At 45.4% G+C, this 21,374-nt stretch overlaps 2 long non-coding RNA genes and 1 other non-coding gene across 7 annotated transcripts in view; all 3 read right to left on the bottom strand.

The window, feature by feature from the left end:
- The window catches only part of LOC144299908 (uncharacterized), a 132,086-nt gene extending 116,343 nt beyond the window's left edge, over positions 1 to 15,743 (bottom strand). For all 5 annotated transcript variants that reach the window (XR_013366549.1, XR_013366545.1, XR_013366548.1 and 2 more), the window contains exons 1-3: positions 15,635 to 15,743; positions 8,890 to 9,124; positions 6,539 to 6,586 (exon numbers count right to left, since the gene is read on the bottom strand). This is a non-coding gene — a long non-coding RNA (uncharacterized LOC144299908). The remainder of the gene's footprint in view (positions 1 to 6,538; positions 6,587 to 8,889; positions 9,125 to 15,634) is intronic.
- The window catches only part of LOC144299909 (uncharacterized), a 383,693-nt gene that overhangs the window by 292,492 nt on the left and 69,827 nt on the right, over positions 1 to 21,374 (bottom strand). The window lies entirely within an intron of this gene.
- LOC144300078 (U6 spliceosomal RNA) lies at positions 9,443 to 9,549 on the bottom strand. Its single transcript, XR_013366719.1, has one exon. It is a non-coding gene; the product is annotated as a U6 spliceosomal RNA (small nuclear RNA).

Below are 21,374 nucleotides of genomic sequence, written 5' to 3'. Positions count from 1 at the left end.
GAATGAATGAATGATAAAAATAGAATCTAACAGAAAACAAAGCAGCAGAAAAGAATATAGGGAAGAAGTTGCCTTTGCATGTCTTCTGGATGAAAGAGAATGCTGGTCTGAACCAGGCGTCAGCAGAATGGACTGCAGAATGGCCCAGAATAGAGAATGGACAGGGAAGAAGCAGGGATGGAGAGTCCAGGGTAACTCCCAAGCTTCCATCCCAGGTGTGGGATCAGATGGTCTCGGCAAGAAGGGAGGCTCCCATTTCAGATGAACTCATCTGTGCTTTTACCCTGTTCGGTTTCCCTGCAGCTCCGGACAGAACTGGCCGACCGGGGCCCAAGTTCACTACCTTGCTAGCAAACATCCGGATACTTCTTCCTCTGGGTCTGTGGGCTCTGTCTCCTTTCTTGAAGCAGAACGGTGCTGAACCAGCGTCTTCCTACCGATGGACCATCGAGACTTCTCCAAGCAAGGAGGGCCTGAGAGCACCGGGCTTCGCTGGGACGTCGGCGTGCAGGCTGCCAGAACGTTGGAAAAGCATCATTTCCTAGCTGTGCCCAACTTCCAGGCACAAGGGCATCCATCTGTTTCTCTGCCTCCAAAAGGCCATCAGTCCCCCTTACAAAGCCCCGCAGGGGGAAATGATTTGGACGGCAACATTTTTTTAAGCCAGAGACTGACAGGGGAAGACAGGAAATCCAAACCTGCTCAGTTTCATGGTTTTGAGTTTAGAAAGAGCTCTTCTTTTTGAAATGAATTTTTAATCGCATCAGCTGCTATCGTGTTCTCTCTGAGTTGAGCAAAACTGCGAAGATGGCAAGTCAGCCTCTCACGATCATCTTCTTTATGGGAAGGAGCAACGCGTTTTGAGTTAACGTGCCGTGAGCATCCTAACTCGCTCTCAGCTGGGGCACCGGGAGTAACCCAATCACAAAGCCCTCGGGGACCAGGGCTTATCTCCTTTATCTCTTGTAAAGGGCTGAACAGACTGCGGGTATTCAGCAAGTAATAAATAACGCTATATTATATATCAATAGCATGTGCAGTCTGGTTGGGAAAGGCCGATTCTGATAAAAATCAAGGCCCGAGCATCACCCGAGGCTTGGATTTCATCCAAATGTGACCTCGTGGGAAGATTTTTTTGAAAATCAAGAGGAGGGATGTGTGTCTGTGTGTGTGTGTGTGTGTGTGTGTGTCGCCTTGCATTTCCTCCATCCCCATCAGTGCCCTTCTGAGTAGGAAAATAAGGTTTTCTGGTCACAGTGGATGGATCTTTCATCTCTCTGCATATGGCTCACAACTCCACAGGTTTGACAATTAGTTGGTCTTCAGTTAATAGCCATTGAATGAATAATAATGAAGTAATATTAATAAAGGGATGCTTTATTTACCACATGCATCTCATTCAACCATCGTTACCAACACTGTTGGGTCAGTTCTAGTATTTGCCCTACTTTACAGATGGGAACACCGAGGTTCAGGGAGGCTTAGTCATGCGCTCAAAGCCACTCAGCTGGTGAGCAGCAGAGCAGGATTTAACCATGTGTAAATCAAATGCCCCACTGATGGAATATGTTGGCCTCTGTGCCTGAGTTGAGACCCAAAAAAGGAAGGCATTTTTCAGACTCAAGGGGGGAATAAAACCATAAACACCCCACCAAATGATTCTTAGGTGGTCAAGTCTTAGAGAATGTGGTAGATGCTGCATCTGCCTCAGTTGATTTGCCCTGGAATCAGGCATTGAAAAGAATTTCGGAAACTAATCCAACTTCTCCCCCAACAGAAAACCCCCTTTCATGAAATAGTGCAGCCTCTGCTTACATGCCTCCAGGGACAGGAGGCTCACTATCTCAAGAGCCTAGAATAGTTCTAAGGAGTGGGTTGCCCTTTCCTCATCTTTTAGAGCCAGGCAAAAAAAATGGTGCCTAGTTTTCTGGTGCTCCACAGGGAATACAGATGTGTCTGCCTAAGCAAACCCTCCTCATGCTTTGTTCTCTGGGGAGAGGAAATGATACCGAACTCATGGAGGCTCCCTGGCAAGCCAGTCTCCATGTTCTACTCCCAGCTCTGGAATCCCCGAATCTACGAGAGCATAGGATCACAGTGAGCTGCATGGCCTTCTGGGAGGCAGTGAGAACCTCCAGTATGCTGAGGAAGTACCCGGGCAGCTCTAAACCCCTCCCTCTGCCTTGGTCTCCTTTCGAGGGCACAGGCACATCTTTCCATTTCTCTGAACACTCAGCTCTGCGAGGCCCTCTCCCAAGGCCACAATCTCCGGTTCCAGCCTTCACACCATCACTGCTGCTCATACCTGGCCCCCTCCTCATCCCCTTGGTCTCCAGGCGCTTGCGACAGTGAAATTGTAGTGGTGACAGGTATCGTCCTCAAAGCCAGAGAGACTCTTTGCATCCCACTTCTACGATTTCCTAGCTGTATGGCCTTGACTAGACATCCTAGCCTTTCTGAGCCTCAGTTTCTCCATGGGGAAAAAGGCCATATTCCTCAGAGGAATACAGCCCATAGAAAGGAATGTGTGTCTAGCCCCCAGCGTGTAATACTAGCTGCTTGCTATTGAAACACAAAACTGCCTTTCCGCCGTGGCAAGGAACTTCTGAGGTGTGAACCAGCCCCAAGAGAGCTCAGTGCTCTGTTCAACAGGACTCAACTGAAAAACAAGCCCTCCTCCCTTCCAGGCCTTCCTGTTCCAGCCTGTCCCCCTACCCACCTCAAGTCCAATTCTTGGATCACTTCGCCCCAAGATCACACGACTGGGAGGGGCTGAGCCAGGGCTGCGACTCCAGCGAGTGTGGTGCCAGACCCTGTGCCTTCCCACAGTGGCCCCCTGATTGAATCCAGGACAGAAACAGAGAGGTCTGTGCCTCCCCGGAAACACACAAGCACCACCCCTGTAGACAAAGGCACAGAGTGGGTCTCACCAGTTTATTCTCCTCGGCCATCTGGAGCCAGGCAATGTTCTCAAGACCCCAGTTCTGAAGGGTACAGCCTTCCAACCAGCAAACCATGAAGGCGACTTTCCAAAAGGGCATTTAATCCCAGACCCCTCTCTGCCTGGCAAGGATGTGCCCTTTGCAAAGGGGTTAAGCCACTCCCGGTACCTGCCCAGGTCGCCTGAACTCCAGCTGAGGGACTGGGCCAACAATTCCTCATCCTTACCAAGTTCTCTGAACACACCACAGCCACTTACAAGCTCTGAAAAAAACACGTATTTTTTTTATTGCTGTTTACTTGTCTAGAACATGCCTCTCCTCATTCAGAGGTGAGGTCCCGGCTGTCTGGAGCCTTGTCTCTGAAACTGCCATAGCCCGAAGCTTGGGACAGCACCCAGCACTCAGGTGCCAAACGGATCTTTGAGTGAGCGGATGAATGGACAAGCAAACCTCCGAGTAGTCATCTGCAAAACTAAGATTCTGGTCTCCGCTATGCGGTTGCCTTAGAGCTTAAATAGAAAAGCCTGTGTGTGCTAAAGCGTTTAGTATGGGGTCTGGTATATTATTCGCATTTGGTAAATGGGTGCTATTTAAAACGGACACACATTCATCAACAGATGAATGGATAAAGAAAATGTGGTATATACATACAATGGAATATTGCTCAGCAATTAAAAGCAGGAAATCTGTCTTTTGCAACGACACAGATGAACGTTGAGGGCATTATGCTAAGCAAAGTAAGTCAGGCAGAGAAAGACAAATAATGCATGTTCTCACTTAGAAGGGGAATCTAAAAAAAGCCAGACTCGCAGAAAGAAGAGAATGGAGGTTGCCTGCTGCTAATGGGTGGAGGCAACGGGGAGAGGTTAGTGGAAGACCACAAACTCCCAGCTACAACAGAAATCAGTTCTGAGGATCAGATCAGCAACTTGGTGACGAATTAGCAATACTGCATGGTAAACTTGAAAGCTGGTAAGAGAGGGGCACTGGGTGGCTCAGTGGTTGGGCGTCTGCCTTCAGCTCAGGTCGTGACCCCAAGGTCTTGGGATCGAGTTCCGTGTTGGGCTCCCTGCAGGGTACCTGCTTCTCCCTCTGCCTGTGTCTCTGCCTCTAGGTGTGTGTGTGTGTGTCTCTCATGAATAAATAAATAAAATCTTAAAAAAAAAAAAGAAAGAAAGTCAGTAAGAGAGCAGGTCTTAAATGTGACCACCTTACAGCAGAAAAGGTCATCATGCGAGGGGATGACGGTGTGAACTAGCCTTATTGTGGTCACTGTTGTGCCATATAGACATGAATTGAATCATCACATCGTACCCCCTAAACGTATCTATGTTACATGTCAATAATATCACAATAACACTGAGAAATAATGACAAAGTGCAATACATTTCAACAGCTGACACACAGCACACAGAGTGACAAGACACAGACCATCAGACAGACACAGACATTTCTACAGACACATGTGCGGACCCACACACACAGAGACCCACACAAAAGATAGTGGCTATGCTCCCTTCCTTAGACGTGGCCCACTGCCTCCCCCTTGACCCCCACCCCCCAACTCCTATGTGCAAAAAAACTGAGCCTGCCTGGCAGTGGGATTGGCCGAGCACCCCCCACCCCCCGCCGGTGGTTTTCTTTTTCCGAGTGCGGTTTTGAGGCAACATGGGAAGTAATAAGAGGAAATAATTCTGCTCATTGTTGAACAACCAGAGGACACCGTGGCAATGTGTATAACAGATGTGTGTGCACGGAGAGGATGTCTACACATGATCGTGTGCTCCGGTCTGTCTCCAAAGATGGGGGATTCTAATCGGCATTTGTATTCCCCCCACCCCAAGGGAAAGAAGCAGAGGGGGGGCTCGAAGCCACTCCAGGGGTGTGTTAGGGGGACAGCCCCGGAGCATGTGGTAACCTTGCCCGCAGCCCGATGTCTCCCGACAAGAAGCATCATGGGATGCAGGCTGCTGTTAATTTCTCAAATTCACGTAATATCCCAAAGTAGGGTTTTATCTCTCCTTACCCCCCAAAAGAATTTTAAAATAACTCTGGACAAAAAGAAAATCAGTTCATGGAGTCGTGCAGATATAACTAGGACTCTGGCTACCTCTGATTCACGAATGCGATATGAGAACTGTCCTGGCTTCCTATAATATCCCACCTGCATTTCCCTTTAAGGAGAAAGTCCACTGTCACCCACCCCTGCTCTTTGGCTGCTAAACATCATCCCCTTCCTGTGCTTTCTTCCAACTCTTGTATTTTAGGTCAAGGATGCTTTGTCTTATGTCTGCTGTCTCAGCTGAGGCCTCACTACAGAAGTCTCTGCCAGGAGCCAAGGTCATGTTCTGTCTTCCTGAAAAAGCCAAAAGCCTCCTCTGGTCAGCAGGCACAAGCTCAACCAAAGATCACAACCGGCTAGCTACATGGGAGTTGGATCCAGCCCCAAGACCTGTTTTGCTTGGCTCACAAAGTGTTGGCTCAAATGATGTATTTTTGAAAATTTGAAACCATTTGCCAGCATTTAAAAATCAGAAGCTTTCACATAAAAATTCTAATTTTTCAGCTTTTCTTGAAAACTTAAAAGTCTTGGCGCCACTGCCTACATTCCTACACGGTCATAATCTGCTAGAGCTGCATGGCAGATGGTCCCTTGAGACAAGACTCTGTGTTTGCCACAGTCCCCACCACTCCCTATTGTCTCCCTGTATGTGTCTCAAGGTCAGTTGCCCTCTATCATTGACATCTCACTATTGTTTTATTCACAGAAGAATTAAAGGGACAGTAGAATAGTCTTGCACTCATGGCTGTTTTTCATCTTTTTTTTCTCCCCCATGGCTGTTAAACAAAGGATCATGATGGTGTAAAAATGAAATGAAAGCTAACACTTGGGATATTCGAAGTGTATTACATGGATCAATTCATTTAATCCTCACAACAGCTCTTGACAGTTGGTAAGTGGGTGACATTTTATTATAATTATTTTTGTTGTTGTCATGCCCGTTTTAGAGAATGGGAAAATAAGATGCAGAGAAATTAAGGTCAACCAAGAGGGCCATCCTGTCCAGGGAACATAGGATATATTTCCCCATGGAAATGAAGCCTGGCCTATGTACCACCTTAGACATTGTCTATGTGTCCCTGCAGACCCACCCTCCCCTCTTCCCCACCCTACTCTCTGCCCATGAGACTGATCCTTATGGAACTGTATGGATGCCTTCTTCGGCATCATGTTGGTTGGTCAACAGGACACAGGGAGCAAATGTGAGTGGAAGTGAATCCAGGGTATACATTCCCCAGCTCCCTCCCTATAGGGTCACTGGGTCCTTGCAGGCTGGCTGAGTCCCTCCACCCAAGGTCAGCATTCCTATCCAACCCCTCTTCAGAGCCCTGCTGTCTTCAGCTACGTGTCTTCCAACCTAAGAGAGATGAGTGCTCCTACATGTTACTAGCGTCAGATGCCACACTATTCCTCTTGGCTTCCGTCTTCCCACCCCAGTTTCCCTACATCTTCTCAGACATCTGCAAACTGCCCCTAGAGCAAAAGGCCTAGTTGGAGAGTATCATCTGTTTCCTGCCAGGACACCCCCACCTACCTGTTACATCCTTGATCAGCTTCCTTCATTTCTGCTCCCCATCCAGCCCTAGAAGAGAATGAGTGGGGTCAGCAATCTCTGCACTAAACTTACATTTTAGAGAGGACACAAGAGGAGTCCAGTAAGCTTATCAGAGGCTCTCAGAAAGCTTTGTTTCTCACCATTAGAAGTGGCAAGACCATCTCTGACTCAAAAAAAAAAAAAAAAAAAAAGAGCAATGTCTAGAATAACACCTTTGGGTCAAGAGACTGCATGGGGTAAAGAAAAGAGCACTGGAACGGGAGTCAGGAGTTCTGGATTCCAGGCAGAATGCCCTCCTTCCAGGGGCGCCTGGGGGGGCTCAGTTGGTTAAGGTCTGACTCGGTTTCAGCTCAGGTCATGATCTCACGGTCATGGGATGGAGCACCATGGCAGGCTCTGTGCTCAGTGCAAAATCTGCTTCAGATTCTCTCTCCCTCTCTCTCCTGCTCTCTCTCTCTCTCTCTCTCTCAAATAAATAAATAAAAACTTTTTTAAAAAAAGAGTGCCCTCCTTTCAGAAACAATCTCTCTGTAGAAACAGAGACAAAGCCAGGCAGCCTGCTAGGGTTTCACCAAATGCAACTATGCAAAGTATTGTTGACATAGACAGGGTCTTCCCAAACCCTGCCGGGACGAAAGCAGCATGCTAATTTTTGTCTTTCTATTCTGCTTCCCTATATGACACCCATTCTCACCTCCTCTTAAGTCTCAGATAAATCCTTTTTCCCCTCCAAAAAAATTTGCAGTTGTGTATCTATCTATAGCGTAAATGTTTGTTTTCAACAAAACCTAATTTAAAACACTCTCTATGTGGGAAAGGAACCTTGGCACTTCTATAGAAACATGGTTCTGAAAAAAAAAAAAAAAAAAATGGTTCTGGATAATCCCAGCACCTCCCGGCCAGCATCCCAACCCCCAGTTTCTTAGAGTTAATCATATCATCAAGCCAAGGATAAGACCAGAAATGTCCAAGAGCCTCTTAAAAACTAAATCCTTCCCTGGCCAGAAGAAAGAGTGAGAATATGATGCCACTCACTCTTAGGCATGTGTCTGCCTAAGGCAAGGGTCTTCTGGGTGCCAAGCCCTGACCTGGGTCCTAGAGCTGCCAAGGGGACATGAGAGTCTCCCAGTTCACAGGGAGCCCATCTTCCAGTTGGTGCCTACATGCTCAAGACCTTGTTTTTTTTTTTTAAGATTTTTATTTATTTATTTATGAGAGACACCGAGAGAGAGGCAGAGACACAGGCAGAGGGAAAAGCAGGCTCCCTGCAGGGAGCCTGATACAGAACTCAACCCAGGACCCCAGGATCATGACCTGAGCCAAAGCCAGATGCTCAATCACTGAGCCACCCAAGTGTCCCAAGACCCTGTTTTGATGGAATTTTCAAAGCAAAGGGAATCACAAACATAATGACTTGCCACAGTGATATGTTGCCCTAGCTCTGGTATGGGAGCTAAGCAGACACAGGAGACCGGCTGCCCAGGCAGTGGGAAGAACAAGTACAGATGTACAGAGATGGGCAAAGTGTGCCCAACAACTACAACAGGTTCCATATCGCTGATGGACCAGCTCTCCAGAGCCAATGTCCATTTATGCACCCATATTATGAGACTGCAAATTCCCTGAGGGTAAGGTTCCTCTTGTTTTGTTGGTGACTATAAGGTCTGACACATAGTAGTGACTCAATAAATATTTGTTAACTGAACGTATCCACATATCTCCTGAGAACTTCCAGATCAGATGTTCAGCACAGGAATTAAACACTGAAGAGAACACGGGCCCAGCTCTCCAGGGACTCACAGACGGGAAGGGGTTACAGGTAAGAAAATGGATAATTGGGATGCATTGTGATAAATACCAAGTTATAGGAACTGCTAAGGTAGATATCCTGGTGAGTCAAGTAACAACCTAGAGAGCATGACATCTCAGCTAAGACCCAAAGGGCCTACAAGTAGAGTTAACCAAGGGGCAGGCAGAAGGGCGGGAAGGGACATTCAAGGTGATGGGAACAGAACATTCAGAGGCTCAGAGGTAAGAAGAAGCATAATAGGATGAGCTCGCTAGAGATGAACAGCCAATGGTGTGTTACATAGAAAGGCCACCCAACAAGCTAGAACACAGGAAATAAAACAATAATCCCCCCCTTATCCATAGGGGAAACATTCCAAGATTGCCAGTGGATGCCTCAACCTGTGGGGAATACCAAATCCTATAGACACTATTTTTCCCTATGCATACAAATCTAGGATAAACTTTCATTTATAAATTAGGCACAGTGAAAGATTAGCAACTACTACTAATAATAAAATAGAACAATGATAACAACATACTATAATAACAGGTGAATGTGGTCTCTCTCTCTCTCAATACATCTTCTTGTACTGCACTCATCCTTCTGGTGATGACGTCAGATGATAAAATGCCTACATGATGAGAGGAAGCGAGGTGGGTGATGTAGATATGTGATGTAGCATCAGGCTGCTATTAACCTTCTGAAGATAGTCAGGAGGGTCATCTACTTCCAGACCATGGTTGACTGCAGGTACTGAATTGTAGAAAGTAAAACTGTGGATTGAAGTGGCAGGGGGAGGCCTGGTATAAATAGATGATAGATAGATAGATAGATAGATAGATAGATAGATAGATAGATAGATAGAGATATGACAGTCCAAGATTTTTTTTATGCTTAGTTTTGTTCTGTTTTATTTTTCAGACATTATTTTCCAAGCTAATGCCCAAGGTCTATCATTTTATACTCCCACTAAAGTATGAGAATGTGGTTTCCCCACATCCTTCCTAGCATTTGGCATTTTCACCATTTTTTATTTTATCTTTGCTGATAGGTATGTATGGGCATCTCGCTGTGGCTTTAAATAAAAAAATAAAAATATGGAACGCTTCACGAATTTCCATGTCATCCTTGCACAGGGGCCATGCTAATCTTCTCTGCATCATTCCAATATTAGTATCTGTGCTGCCAAAGCAAGCACCCAAGATTTTTTTTAAGATTTTATTTATTCATTTGAAAGAGAGAGAGTGTGTGCATGAGTCGGGTGGAGGGGCAGAGGAAGAGGGAGAAGCAGACTCCCCGCTGAGCGGAGAGCCTCAATGTGGAGCTGAATCCCAGAACCCTGGGATCATGACCTGAGTCAAAGGCAGACACTTAACTGACTGAGCCACCCAGACACCCCTGACAAACAGTCCAAGGTTGACAGTACAAGTTCAATTACCAGTGAGCAGCCAACCCCAATCACCAAATTTAGAGCCCCTAAGGTGTTCTCCTTTAATAAAGACACATCACCTTTATCAATTACTTATATGCCAGCCGCTGTGCTTTGAAGGTGTTTAGTTTTCAGCCCTCAGACCACTTTTATCTCCATTGTACACATGAGACACCCAAGGCTTTAAAATGCAAGGTGACTCCCTGAACAGAGTCCCTAGGACTCAGTCCTGCGGATAACTGAGGGTGAACCCAGGCCCACAGGAGCAATGGAGGCATCATGTAGCCAGAGAGGACAGGTAGAGAAAGAAAATGAAGCCGCTGAGGAACATGTCTTCCTGGCTCGTCAAAGCAAACAGAAGCCTGAGGTGGAACCATCCCGAATGGGCACAGGTAATTAAGGTGGAGGAAGGTGGGGAGGATGGAACAATGGGGTGCATTCTCCACCACAGGGGGCCAGGGGCATGGTGGTTGCCATGGAGACCAATCAAAGGCCTGGGACCAGAGATCAAAGGCCTCCCATGATTTGGAGTTGGAGATCAACTGTTGCAGTGCCTGGAGGACCAGGGAACACAGCCAGCTGTCCCAGTGGGAGGAGAAACAGTCCTCAGCATTTGCTTCTGCAGCTGAGACATGAGACCTGCTGGACGGAAAGTACTTGTGTCCTTTAATAATTGTTTTTATTGCCTTTAATTTTCTTTACACCAAGCTTGTTGTCAGAAACTCAAGCAACAGATACAAACCAGGGACCCATCCAAAGGAAAGTTCTGTCCAACCTAATTGAAGCCTCTGATAATTGACTCTTTCTATAGAGGCAGGCAAGAAATTGAAAGCCTTGGTTGCTCCCCAGGAGAAAAAGTAGATGCCTCTGGACTGGGGAAGGAGGGAGTCTTCACTGTATATGCTTTTATACTTTCTGATTTATTTTTTTTTAAGTTAAAAAAAAAAAAAAAAAACATAAGTAGGGGCACCTGGGTGGCTCAGTAGGTTAAGTGTCTGCCTTCAACTCAGGTCATGATCCCAGGGTCTTGGGATAGAGCCCCACATCAGGCTCTTTGCTCAGTGGGGAGCCTGCTTCTTCCTCTCCCTCTGCTGCTCCCCCACTGCTCATGCTCTCTCTGTCAAATAAATAAATAAAATCTTAAAAAAAAAACCCATAAACTTGAAATAAGAATAATAAAGCTTTAAGCTAAAATGATAGGCACAAAATTTAATTATCTCTTAAATATGTGGCTATGTCCTTTGTAGACTTTTCCTCTTTGTATTCAGAAATACAGAGCTATAATATCTATAATTGTTTAACAGTGATGAAATCATTAGAGGATTTGTAAAGGTCTATCTTGTCCTTTGTAAAAGTGTCCAGGAACTAATTCCATATGAGCTTGGTCTATGGAATCTGTTCATGGACATAATCTATTTAGTAATGCATTGTCTTTCTTTATTTTTTTTTAAAGATTGATTGATTGATTGATTCATGATAGACACAGAGAGAGAGAGAGAGAGGCAGAGACACAGGAGGAGGGAGAAGCAGGCTCCATGCCGGGAGCCCGACACAGGACTCGATCCCGGGACTCCAGGATCACGCCCCGGACCAAAGGCAGGCGCCAAACTGCTGAGCCACCCAGGGATCTCCACATTGTCTTTCTTTAAAGAAGAGGATCGAAACATTCTGTTCCAGCTTCATGCTCCCACCCATGTCATCCCAAAGTGAAAGTGGGTAGGGCAGCTTCCTGGGGACTTGCACATGAAACCAACTCAAAATGTGAACATTTGAACAATTGAGTCAGGCAGGCCTATGACCTGGCAGGCAAGTGCAAGAACTCTTTCCTCAGGTTCCCTGGGCCCAAATCCAGCTCTACACTTCACCAGAATGGAGTCTCAGGCTAAATCTCAATATCCTTATCTCCCTAAAGAGCTTTGTAGTATCTCCCTCACAGAATATTCCATGAGTAGTAAATGAAAAATCTCACATACACTAGCCTGCTGCCTGGCATAGAGTCCCTCAGCACCCAGAAAATAGTCAATACGAATGTCATTATCACATTATTGCTTCCTCGCTAAGCCCCTTTTCTAGCCACTCACTCAACATATGTTAACTGAGTGCCTACTATGTGCCCAGTGGAAATCCTCCCTGAACAAAGAGGAAGGCACACATCAAAGAAAAACTTTAGCCAGCTTTGGCTCCAGAGCTCAGGACTTTACTTTAAATCTCTGATCTGACTCTGCCCCTAATCAGCATGGTCCTTCAAAATAGAAAAGAAAAAAAAATTACCTAGAGTTCAAAGTCATTGATGTGGCTCCCAAATATTAGGCCATAATGCTTGTTCCCAAGGCTCTGAGAGATGTGCCCAACAGGGATGTATCAAGAGAAACTTTAAGGTGGGGCCAGGGAGGACTTCTGGAAGGCATTTTGTTCACACTCCTTTACAAACCAGTGGAACACCATGGGAAAATCAGTGTGGGTTCAAGCTTAGGTTAAATTATTATAACAGTAGTAGCACAAGTGATAATGATATTAGCTACTATTTATTAAAGACTCTGGGACGCCTGGGCGGCTCAGCAGTCGAGCGTCTGCCTTTGGCTCAGGGCGTAATCCCGGTCCGGGGAACAAGTCCTACATTGGGGTCCCTGTGGGGAGCCTGCTTCTCCCTCCGTCTATGTCTCTGCTTCTCTCTGTGTCTCTCAGGAATAAATAAATACTATCTAAAAAAAAAAAAAGACTCTATGATAAGAGTTTTGCATGCATTGTCTCCTTTCAACTTCATGATAATCGAAGAGATATGAAAGATTAAAATCTACAACATCCAGATGAGCCATCAGAGGCTCAGAAAGATCAAGGGGCTTGCCCAAGGTCACACAGCCTAGTAAATGAGCAGGCCAGGGTTCTGATTTTAAAGCTCATGTTCCAGAGTTCTCCGCCACCCATGAGCAAAAAGTAAAGGTTCTTCAAATGAGGGGAGTATTTGGGCTTCCCCAAGAAAGACTCAAGCCTGGGATCCCTTCTCTGTGCCCCCACAAAGAACATCTGCAGAAACAGCAGAAGACCCAAAGCCAACAGAGATAGCTTAGTGGTCAACTCCCTTCTGGGTATGCTCCAGGGCCATGCACAAGGCGATGGAAGGTGGGGGTTAGAAACCTGACTCATTTAGCCCACAAGACAATGAATGACATTGTAGGCTGGGGCAGCTGAGCCTGAGAACCCTGGGGACCCAGTCCCATCTCTCTAATCGGATCTGGAAACCACATTCTTTCAGTTCCTTCAGGTTGCTGTGAATTCCTCCGGGTTATGAAGCAGGTACGACCCATCTTTTTGATATAAAAACAATGGGCTGTGTGCCGGGCCGGGCAGAGACCTAGCAGAAAATAAAAAGTCAGCAGAGCGAAGCCTAGCACCTCTAACACACATCTGGAAAGCATTTTCCATTGATATGAAAATGGATGTGTGGATAAGGCCTATGTGAATTTATGAATCTGGTGTATTCATCACAAAGGCCACAGTGAGAAAGGGTCACTCTTACCCCCAGGCCAGCCCCCATCATGTGCTTTCAGATGACTTTGGGGTTGACTTCTCCCAAGACAGGTTTCGTGGAAAACTGCAATCTGTTAAGAGAACTGGTTGGTTGGCGTGGCTTCATCAAGACAGGAATTAGCATGAGGAGACAGTGACAGGAGAAAGGGGAGGGACTCAGAAGTTGCAGGTCCAATAAAATCATGGTGGTGAGTCTCCTACAAGTTCCCTTGATACAGGATTGGGGGAAATAGTAGTTATCTGAGGTTTGCAGGGTCTGGTCTCCCAGGCCACCACTCTGTTTAAACAGTATTATGTTCCATTTGTTGAACAACCAGAGCTTTAGCTGAAAAATGTGAGGTGTCTGGGATAGTCTTAAAATACTAAGTGATGCCTGAGAAATTCTGTTAGGTACATGCAGGATGTCCTTTGGAACTGCTTTAAGCATCGAAATTCCGGGGGGCGAGGGGGCGCCTGGGTGGCTCAGTCGGTGAAGCATCTACACAGGTAGTGATCCCAAGGTCCTGGGATTGAGCCCCGTATGGGGCTCCCTGCTCAGCGGGAAGTTTGCTTCTCCCTCTCCCTCTGCCCCTCCCCCTGCTCATGTACACACTTTCTCTTTCTCTCTCAGATAAATAAATAAAACCTTGAGGCGGGGGTGGGGGGGGGGGGTGCGGGGTGACAAATTCAAGGGAGCTCCTCGGCATATGCAAGTAGCAGGCTCCAGGGTTGGAAGCAAGAGGATTAATGTGACCTTCATGAAGACACCTGAAATTGACTTTGGGAAGGTGGTAGGAACAAAAGGATAGGCAGCCATTCAGAGTAATAAAACCGATCTACATTGAGAGGCCATGTAACTGACCACACATGTTAAGATACCATGATCAAAGCAAACTCATACTCACAAAGACAGAATGTGGCTTTTTTTTCTCCCAAGTTAATTGGTGTGTTCTAGTGTGAATAGCAGGAAGGAGCTGATCATCTGAGGAAGGTTGGTTACTGCATCAGTCAGGATGGGCCAGATTATGCTGCAGTAACAAACAACCCCAAATCCCTGAGGATTGAATCATCGATGGTTTCTTTCCTACATTATCTGTGTTTTCTCTGGGAATCAGCTGGGAGCTCTGCTTGGTATCATGGTATCACTCTCAGGGACCCAGGCTGAGATGAAAAGTAAGAAAGAAGTCACTACCAAATACATCGCAGGTCACCATGGCAAAGGGGAACGGAGAAAGTCATCATGCTTGCTAGCTCTCAAATCTTCCATCTGCAAGTGACACAAATCACATTGACTTGCTTTTCAAAGGCCAACACAAGATCTGTGACCACTTTAAGAGACTGGGAATCCATCCCATGTGACCAACAAGGGACAGAATGAGAAATAATTAGTGGACAACACTAATTTTAAAAATTTAATTTCTGGGGTGCCCGGGTGGCTCAGTGGTTGAGCATCTGCCTTTGACTCAGGATGTGATCCCAGGGTCCTGGGATCAAGTCCCATGCCAGGCCCACCACAGGGAGCCTACTTCTCCTTATGCCTATGTCTCTGCCTCTCTCTGTGTGTCTCTCATGAATAAATAAATAGAATCTTTTAAAAAAAGTATTTTCCAAGGAGATAAACTGGCAAGACCATAGTAAGGATAGTACTTAGCTCTTACAGAATATTTTATGGTTTACAGAACACTTTCACTGATATCTCATTTTAAACCTCAAAGCAATGTTTCAGCATGGCATTTTGTTCATTTAAAGGAAAGGCACAAAAATTCACTCAACTAGCTCAATTAAAATAACTTTAATTTATCTATTCAAGAAATATGTTTTAAACATCTATTGTGTGTCCATGATTCTCCTATAGCTGGGGCTATAGTTACAAACAAGACCAAGTAAGGTTCTGTATCCTTAGAGGCTATGGTTTGGTGAGGGAGATGGATGATAAACTAACCAATAAAGAAATATAGAATACAATTGTGATGGAGAGACTCTACAGTACCCCTTCCATGATTCTGGCCTCCTGGCATTCCCAGATTTGTGTAATCTATGCCCCACTTTAGTATGAGTGGGACTTATGACTTGTTTCTAACCAATACAGTATGACAGCAGTGGTGGGATGTCATTTTTGTGACCATATGTAAGATTCCCTCTTGCTGGCCAACTCTTTCTAAAGACCCTCTTTGCTGGACTTATGAACTTAGCAGCCATGTTGTGCTCTAAGCAGCCTCTAAGAATCTCTAGGAGCTGAGAGTGGCCCCCAGTTGACATTGACCAAGGAGCCAAGGTCCTCACTCCCATGACTACAAGGCCATGGATTATTCCAATGACATTGGTGAGCCTGGAAATGGATCCTTACCCAGTCAAGCCACCAGGTGAGAGCACATCCCAGCCAGCATCTTGATTGCAGCCCTTTAGACCCCAAACAGAGGACTCAGCTAAGTGGTGCCCAGACTCATGACTCACAGATGCTATGAGACAATAAACATGTATTATTTTAAGTCACTAAGTTAGTGATAATATTTTACACAATAATAGAAAAATAATGCAGTAACTCTAGATAGTAATAGATGCTATGAAGAAAATTAGAGAAAGGAAGGTGGGTGGAAGGTTATTTTATGGAGGTGTCCAGAGATGACCTCTTTGGGGAGGTGACATCTGAGCAGAGACCATCAAGAAGCCACATGCAAATCCTGAAGGAACCATGTTAGGAAGAAAGAGAAGGCCAAGTACATGGTTTCAATAAGTAAGAGAGGATTCTGGCATCTTTGAGAAACAGTAAGGAGACAAGTGGCTGAAACCAGTGGTCAAGGAAAGAGTGGAAGGAGCCAAGGAGTCAATGGTCAGATTATCCAACTCTGTGAGGTTCACGGTGAGGACTTTGGATTTTATGTTAAGTATATTGGGAAGCAACTGGAAGGATATGATTGGACATGTTTTTAAAGAGGCTTCTCTGGCCACTGTGTGGAGAAAGGAAGGTAGAGGAGGAAAGATGGAAGGGCAAGAAGACCAGAGGGGAGGTTGTGGTCACTGTCTTTGTGAAATGCCAGTGGCTTGGACTAGAGTCAGAGTTCAAGATGGAAATGGAGAGGAACAGCCAGATGCAAGATTTTTCTAAAGGATTTCATGCAAAGCACAGCCTAAAGCGAAGGGTATTTCTAGGACATCTCATGGAAACCGTGGGAAGGACATTAAAGCAGGGCCTCAGGGAATACTGGAAAATCAGTGTCCAGTGTGTGACTAGTAGTAAAGCTGTTGTGAACACCCGTGTACAAATCTTTGTTTGCACATATGCCTTCATCTCTCATGCATAAAGACTGGAGCAGAATGACTGGATCATAATATAAATGCATGTTTCTCTTTGAGAAACTGCCAGCTTGTTTTGCAAAGAAGCTGTACCACTTTACCTTCCCTACAGCAGCGTACGAGCGTTCTGGCTTCTCCATGTCTTCACCAACACCTGGCATACCCAGCATTTTTACTCATTCCAATTTAAAGAGTCACAATACAGCTGATGGAGTATGGGGGGCTTGGGGAGGGGGGGGCACTCGAACCGCCATTCCAGAGGCCCAGAGTCTCAGAGAGCAAGAGGGTTAAGTAGCTGTTGAATTTAATGACACCTAACTTGGTGCATCAGAGCAACACTAGCTGTTTATGTAACAAAGTCAAAAACCTTAGTGACTAAACACAATGGAAATTTATTTTTTCTGTGCACTGGATATTCCTCCCCCTGATGACTCAGAGACCAGGACACATTACACCCTGGAGGTCTACCTCCATTCCCCTGGGGACCTCAGAGTCCTCTGCAGCCAATCACCACACAGGGAAGGAGAACATGGTGAAGTCCCACTGCTTTTTAAAAAGTCTTTGGCCCAGGAGTGATGCACATCTGCTCATACTATATGGGCAGAACCAGTCACATGGCCCCAGAGGGGCCAGGAACAAGTGTCTCTACCTGTGTGGTCACCTCCAAGAGACAAATCCTCACTAAGGGAACAGTGAGAGGTCACAAATTTTTGTTGGAGACCTGGCCATCTCGGGCTTGTGTAACAGTTGCAAGCACAGAGGCTAACCCCAGCCCCCAAAGGGTCAAGGAACCATTCTCCTTGACCTCTTGACCCCTCAGGAGCTGAGTTCACCCAGGTTCAGCTGGATGCTGCAAATTGCTGGTGTATCTTTCCCATTGCTACATTCTGAGGTCTGCCCAGCCTCTCCCCACTGGTTCCCCCAAAGACCTTTCAGTCCTCCCAAACAATTCTAGGGGCTCAACCACAACAAATTTACTACTCTCAACAGAACCAGCTCTCAGGGCCAAAACACTGTATTAGCATTTTCTGTTCACAGGAAAGTGGGTAGTTTACATCAAGTCCCTACAAGGCCAGGAGTGAATACATGTTTTGGTAAGAGCATATGAGGGGGAAGGCCTTCTAGAAGCAGGGACTCCTGCATCACCAAATGTACAAAGTTGACTAATAACAAAAATATGGCCTCGAGCTGTGCTAAGCAATCAATGTGCATCTTTGATAGTTCTCATGATGACATTGCATTATTAACCCAATTTCATAGAGAGGAAAAACTGGCAAAGCCCAATACACTGACCTTTCCAACTGTTACTTGGCCATTAGCAGAGCCAGGATTTGACCCAAAGCCACCCCTTGCTTATCTATATTAGGATTCTTTCTCTAAGTAACCAAGCATCGGGGCATTTTCTCCTTCTGCTCTGAGGACAGGATCAAATTTTCTGTTTGCCAACAAACTTGCCAGGACCCTTGGGAAACTATGCTTCAATCTCTTAAGTGAATATTTTACCTGTAAGGTGGAAAGTAAAATTGTGAACGGCGACAGCACAAGCAGCCGAAGTTGGTATGGCATAGACAGGGATAGGAATGAACTGAAACTCTCTTGGGTGATAACCCAAATGGGTTTCAGGCATGAAGAATCCTGGATCCTAAAAGAGCCACTAGTGCATCCTGGATGAAAGAAGCTTGGAAAAAAAAAATAAAATAAAAAAAAAAAAAAAAAAAAAGAAAGAAAGAAGCTTGGGACACATGTGGCCACAGTCCCTGTGAATGTCTCTCCCCCAGGACGTGCCATAGACTCTTTAGAAGCAAGCTCCAGGAGTCAGAGGAAAACACTCAAACACCTCTTCATCATTCGCAAAGTCCATTCAATGGTAAGAACTAGGCATTTCAAGAACTGCACCTGTTTTGTGATCCCCATCACCTGACATGTTTCCTCCAACAAAGTAGGAGCTTAACAACTGTTGATTAAGAGGGGTTAAAAATGTTCCTTGCATGAGCAGAACTCAGCAGCCAGCCAGGGACTCACAGCCCCTGTGTAGAAAGTAAGAAAAACAGCTACTGGTTTTAAGGACCTACTGTGTTTCAGACACTATGTTTTATGCTTTTCATTCATTCATTCATTCATTCATTCATTCATTCATTCAAAACTCCAACAGCATTGTGAATTAAGTACTGTCATTGAACCTACTTTACAATGGAAGAAACTGATGTTCTAGCAGCTAAAGGGACAGGCTCAAGGTCACACAGCTAGTAAATAACAGAATTTACTAGGATATGAACTGAAAGCTATCTATATAGCCCAAACTTCTGTTTCTTGGGTTTGCTTCCGTCCAGTAGCTGGAAGCTTATTTAAATCTCTATATTCCTTCTAGTACCAGAAAAGCGATTTGTAATGAGTAGGGACTCTATGGTTATCCTCAGCAAAGGATTCTTAACAGGCATCATATCCAGAGCCAGCAGGTGGCACGGGTGCTGCCACTCTCCCTTTCATGCACATGGCAGACAGTGCTCATCTATCAGCATGTGCTGCTCAGAGGAGCTCAACCTCAGCCTGGTACCTTTTGCAGTGCATCACTGAGAATCCCCACTAACAATTGATCAGGGTCGGCTTTTGTGTCCTTGAAAAAATCAGCCATGAGCCTCATCGCTATCACTTTCAAGGTACTGTGGCTTTTATTTCCTGACTGCCTTTAAGATAAAGGCAAAGGGGTTTCGCTCTGGTGTACCTAATGTGGCTTCTTGTATTTCATAAGCTCTGGCTTCAGAGCTTCTCAAAGGAGCTTTATGTCCTTCTCAGCTTTGGAAAATACAGTATTCCTTCAAATGTTGCTTCTGCCCCATTCTGTCTCTTTTCTGATATTCCAATTGTACGTATCTTAGATCTATTCACTGTGTCACTATGTGTCTTACACTCTCTTCTGTTATTCATCAGTCTCCCTCTCTGCTCCCAGCCTGCATATTTGTTTTCCACTGAGCTTTTGCTCTAATTCACTAATCTTCTCTCCTGCTGCATCTAATCAGCTACAAGAACCATCTCTGCAATTATTATTTCAGAGATTTATTTTTCAGGTCTGTAATTTCCCTCTGATTCTTTTTTAATACATTTCTCTTTAACTCCAGCATACTTCAGTATGTTACTAAATATACTAACTAATGAAGTCTCTGCTGCACAATTTCCCCATGTTAGGTATATGCATTTGTTTGCCATTCTGACCACTGCATTATCTCAACTCTCTGTATGTTTGTATGTGTGGAGAGGCTGGGTTTTATTCCTCTTGATTTTGGTCATTTGGTCATTATTTAGGATACTTCTTAATTTGGGGTTATATGTCAGACACTGTGTGTGAAATATGGTTGAGGCTCTGACTGGTGTTAGCTTCCTTCAGAGAATGTTGAAGGCAGATAGACCAGAGGTGTAAGACCCTGGTTCTTTTGAGAGCTGGGTTCGGGCTTTGTCAGGCCTGTCTAATGCAGCCTTGCTTTTACCCTGAATATGTAGTACTTACTCCTACTTCATGAAGGTCTCTTTCAATGGCAGACACTGAACTCCAGCCTCTGCCTCCCCAAAATACAATGCTTACTGCTCCCCTAAGCTCAGATCTTCAGCCTCTTACATGCTCCCACCTCCTGAGTTTCTGGAAGTCTTGCTCCATGTATCCACAGCTTGGGAGTCAGCAAGTACCTCAAAGAGGAACTGCACATGTATCTTTGGGCTCACATCTCTGTGGTTCCCTCCTTTCCACAACATGTCTCTCAAGTCCCAGCCACTTTGGAAGCCCCAGAGTCCAACCCCTTGTATCCCCAGCCCTGCCAGACAGATGGCCACTTTGTGCTCACTTTCTATTCCCTGGCACCATGGATCAGCCTAAGTCTTTAGAGAAATGGCTGCAAGAAAGGTGAAGATCTCAGGGTGCTTCCCTTCCTCCTTGTATCATATGCCTTCACATTCTGTGTGGATGCACTCTGATTCCAATAAATAGCTGTTGCGTGGTTTTCTGTTCAGCTTTTATCACTGTTTTTGGAAGAAGGGTTATTTCTTTTTTTGTTAAGATTTTATTTATTTACTCAAGAGAGAGAGTGAGAGAGAACAAGCAGGGGAAACGGCAGGCAGGGAGAGAGGGAGAAGCAATCTCCCCATTGAGCAGGGAGCCCAATGAAGGGTTCCATCCCAGGACCCTGGGATCATGACCTGAGCCAATGGCAGCCACAAGATGCCCCTTGGAAGGGTTATTTCAATACAAATGACACTAGATTTTTCCTTTGCATTGAATTCTCCTCCCATGCCTGGTTCAAGCCAACCCATCCACTCTAGTGGTCATAAGCCCAGACTCTGGAGCCAGACTGCCTAGATTCTGAAACTCCTGACCCTTAGAGCCACCTCTGGGACTCAGACCAGTCATCTAATGTCTCTGTATTCAATTTCCTTACCTATAAAATTGGAAGAAAAATAATTCCTGCCTCACAGAACGGTGAAGTTCAAATAAGACGATATAGTTAGAGCTCATAGAACAGCATCTGATACCCAGTATTTATGTATGCTGTTGTCCTTATTTTTATCCAACATACAGGGATAACCAAGACCTAACTTGATACATGGCAAGTAAGTAGAAGAACCTAAAACTCAAGTCTTCCAACTTTCAGTGCAAGGCCTATAGAGCAGTACTGGCAGGGAGCCAATTCACTGGTAAGAATGTTAATTCCTTGCAGCGCACCTCAATATCATTAATGTAAAGTAGTTATCCTCTTTGCTGGCCTTTCTCCAAGTGAGTAGATCACTGACAGCATGGGAGATCAGAT

The sequence above is a fragment of the Canis aureus genome, chromosome 27 (assembly GCF_053574225.1).
Source record: "Canis aureus isolate CA01 chromosome 27, VMU_Caureus_v.1.0, whole genome shotgun sequence".
Lineage (NCBI taxonomy): Eukaryota > Metazoa > Chordata > Mammalia > Carnivora > Canidae > Canis > Canis aureus.
The sequence above is the reverse complement of the archived record's forward strand: the minus strand, read 5'-3'. Positions and strand labels throughout refer to the sequence as shown.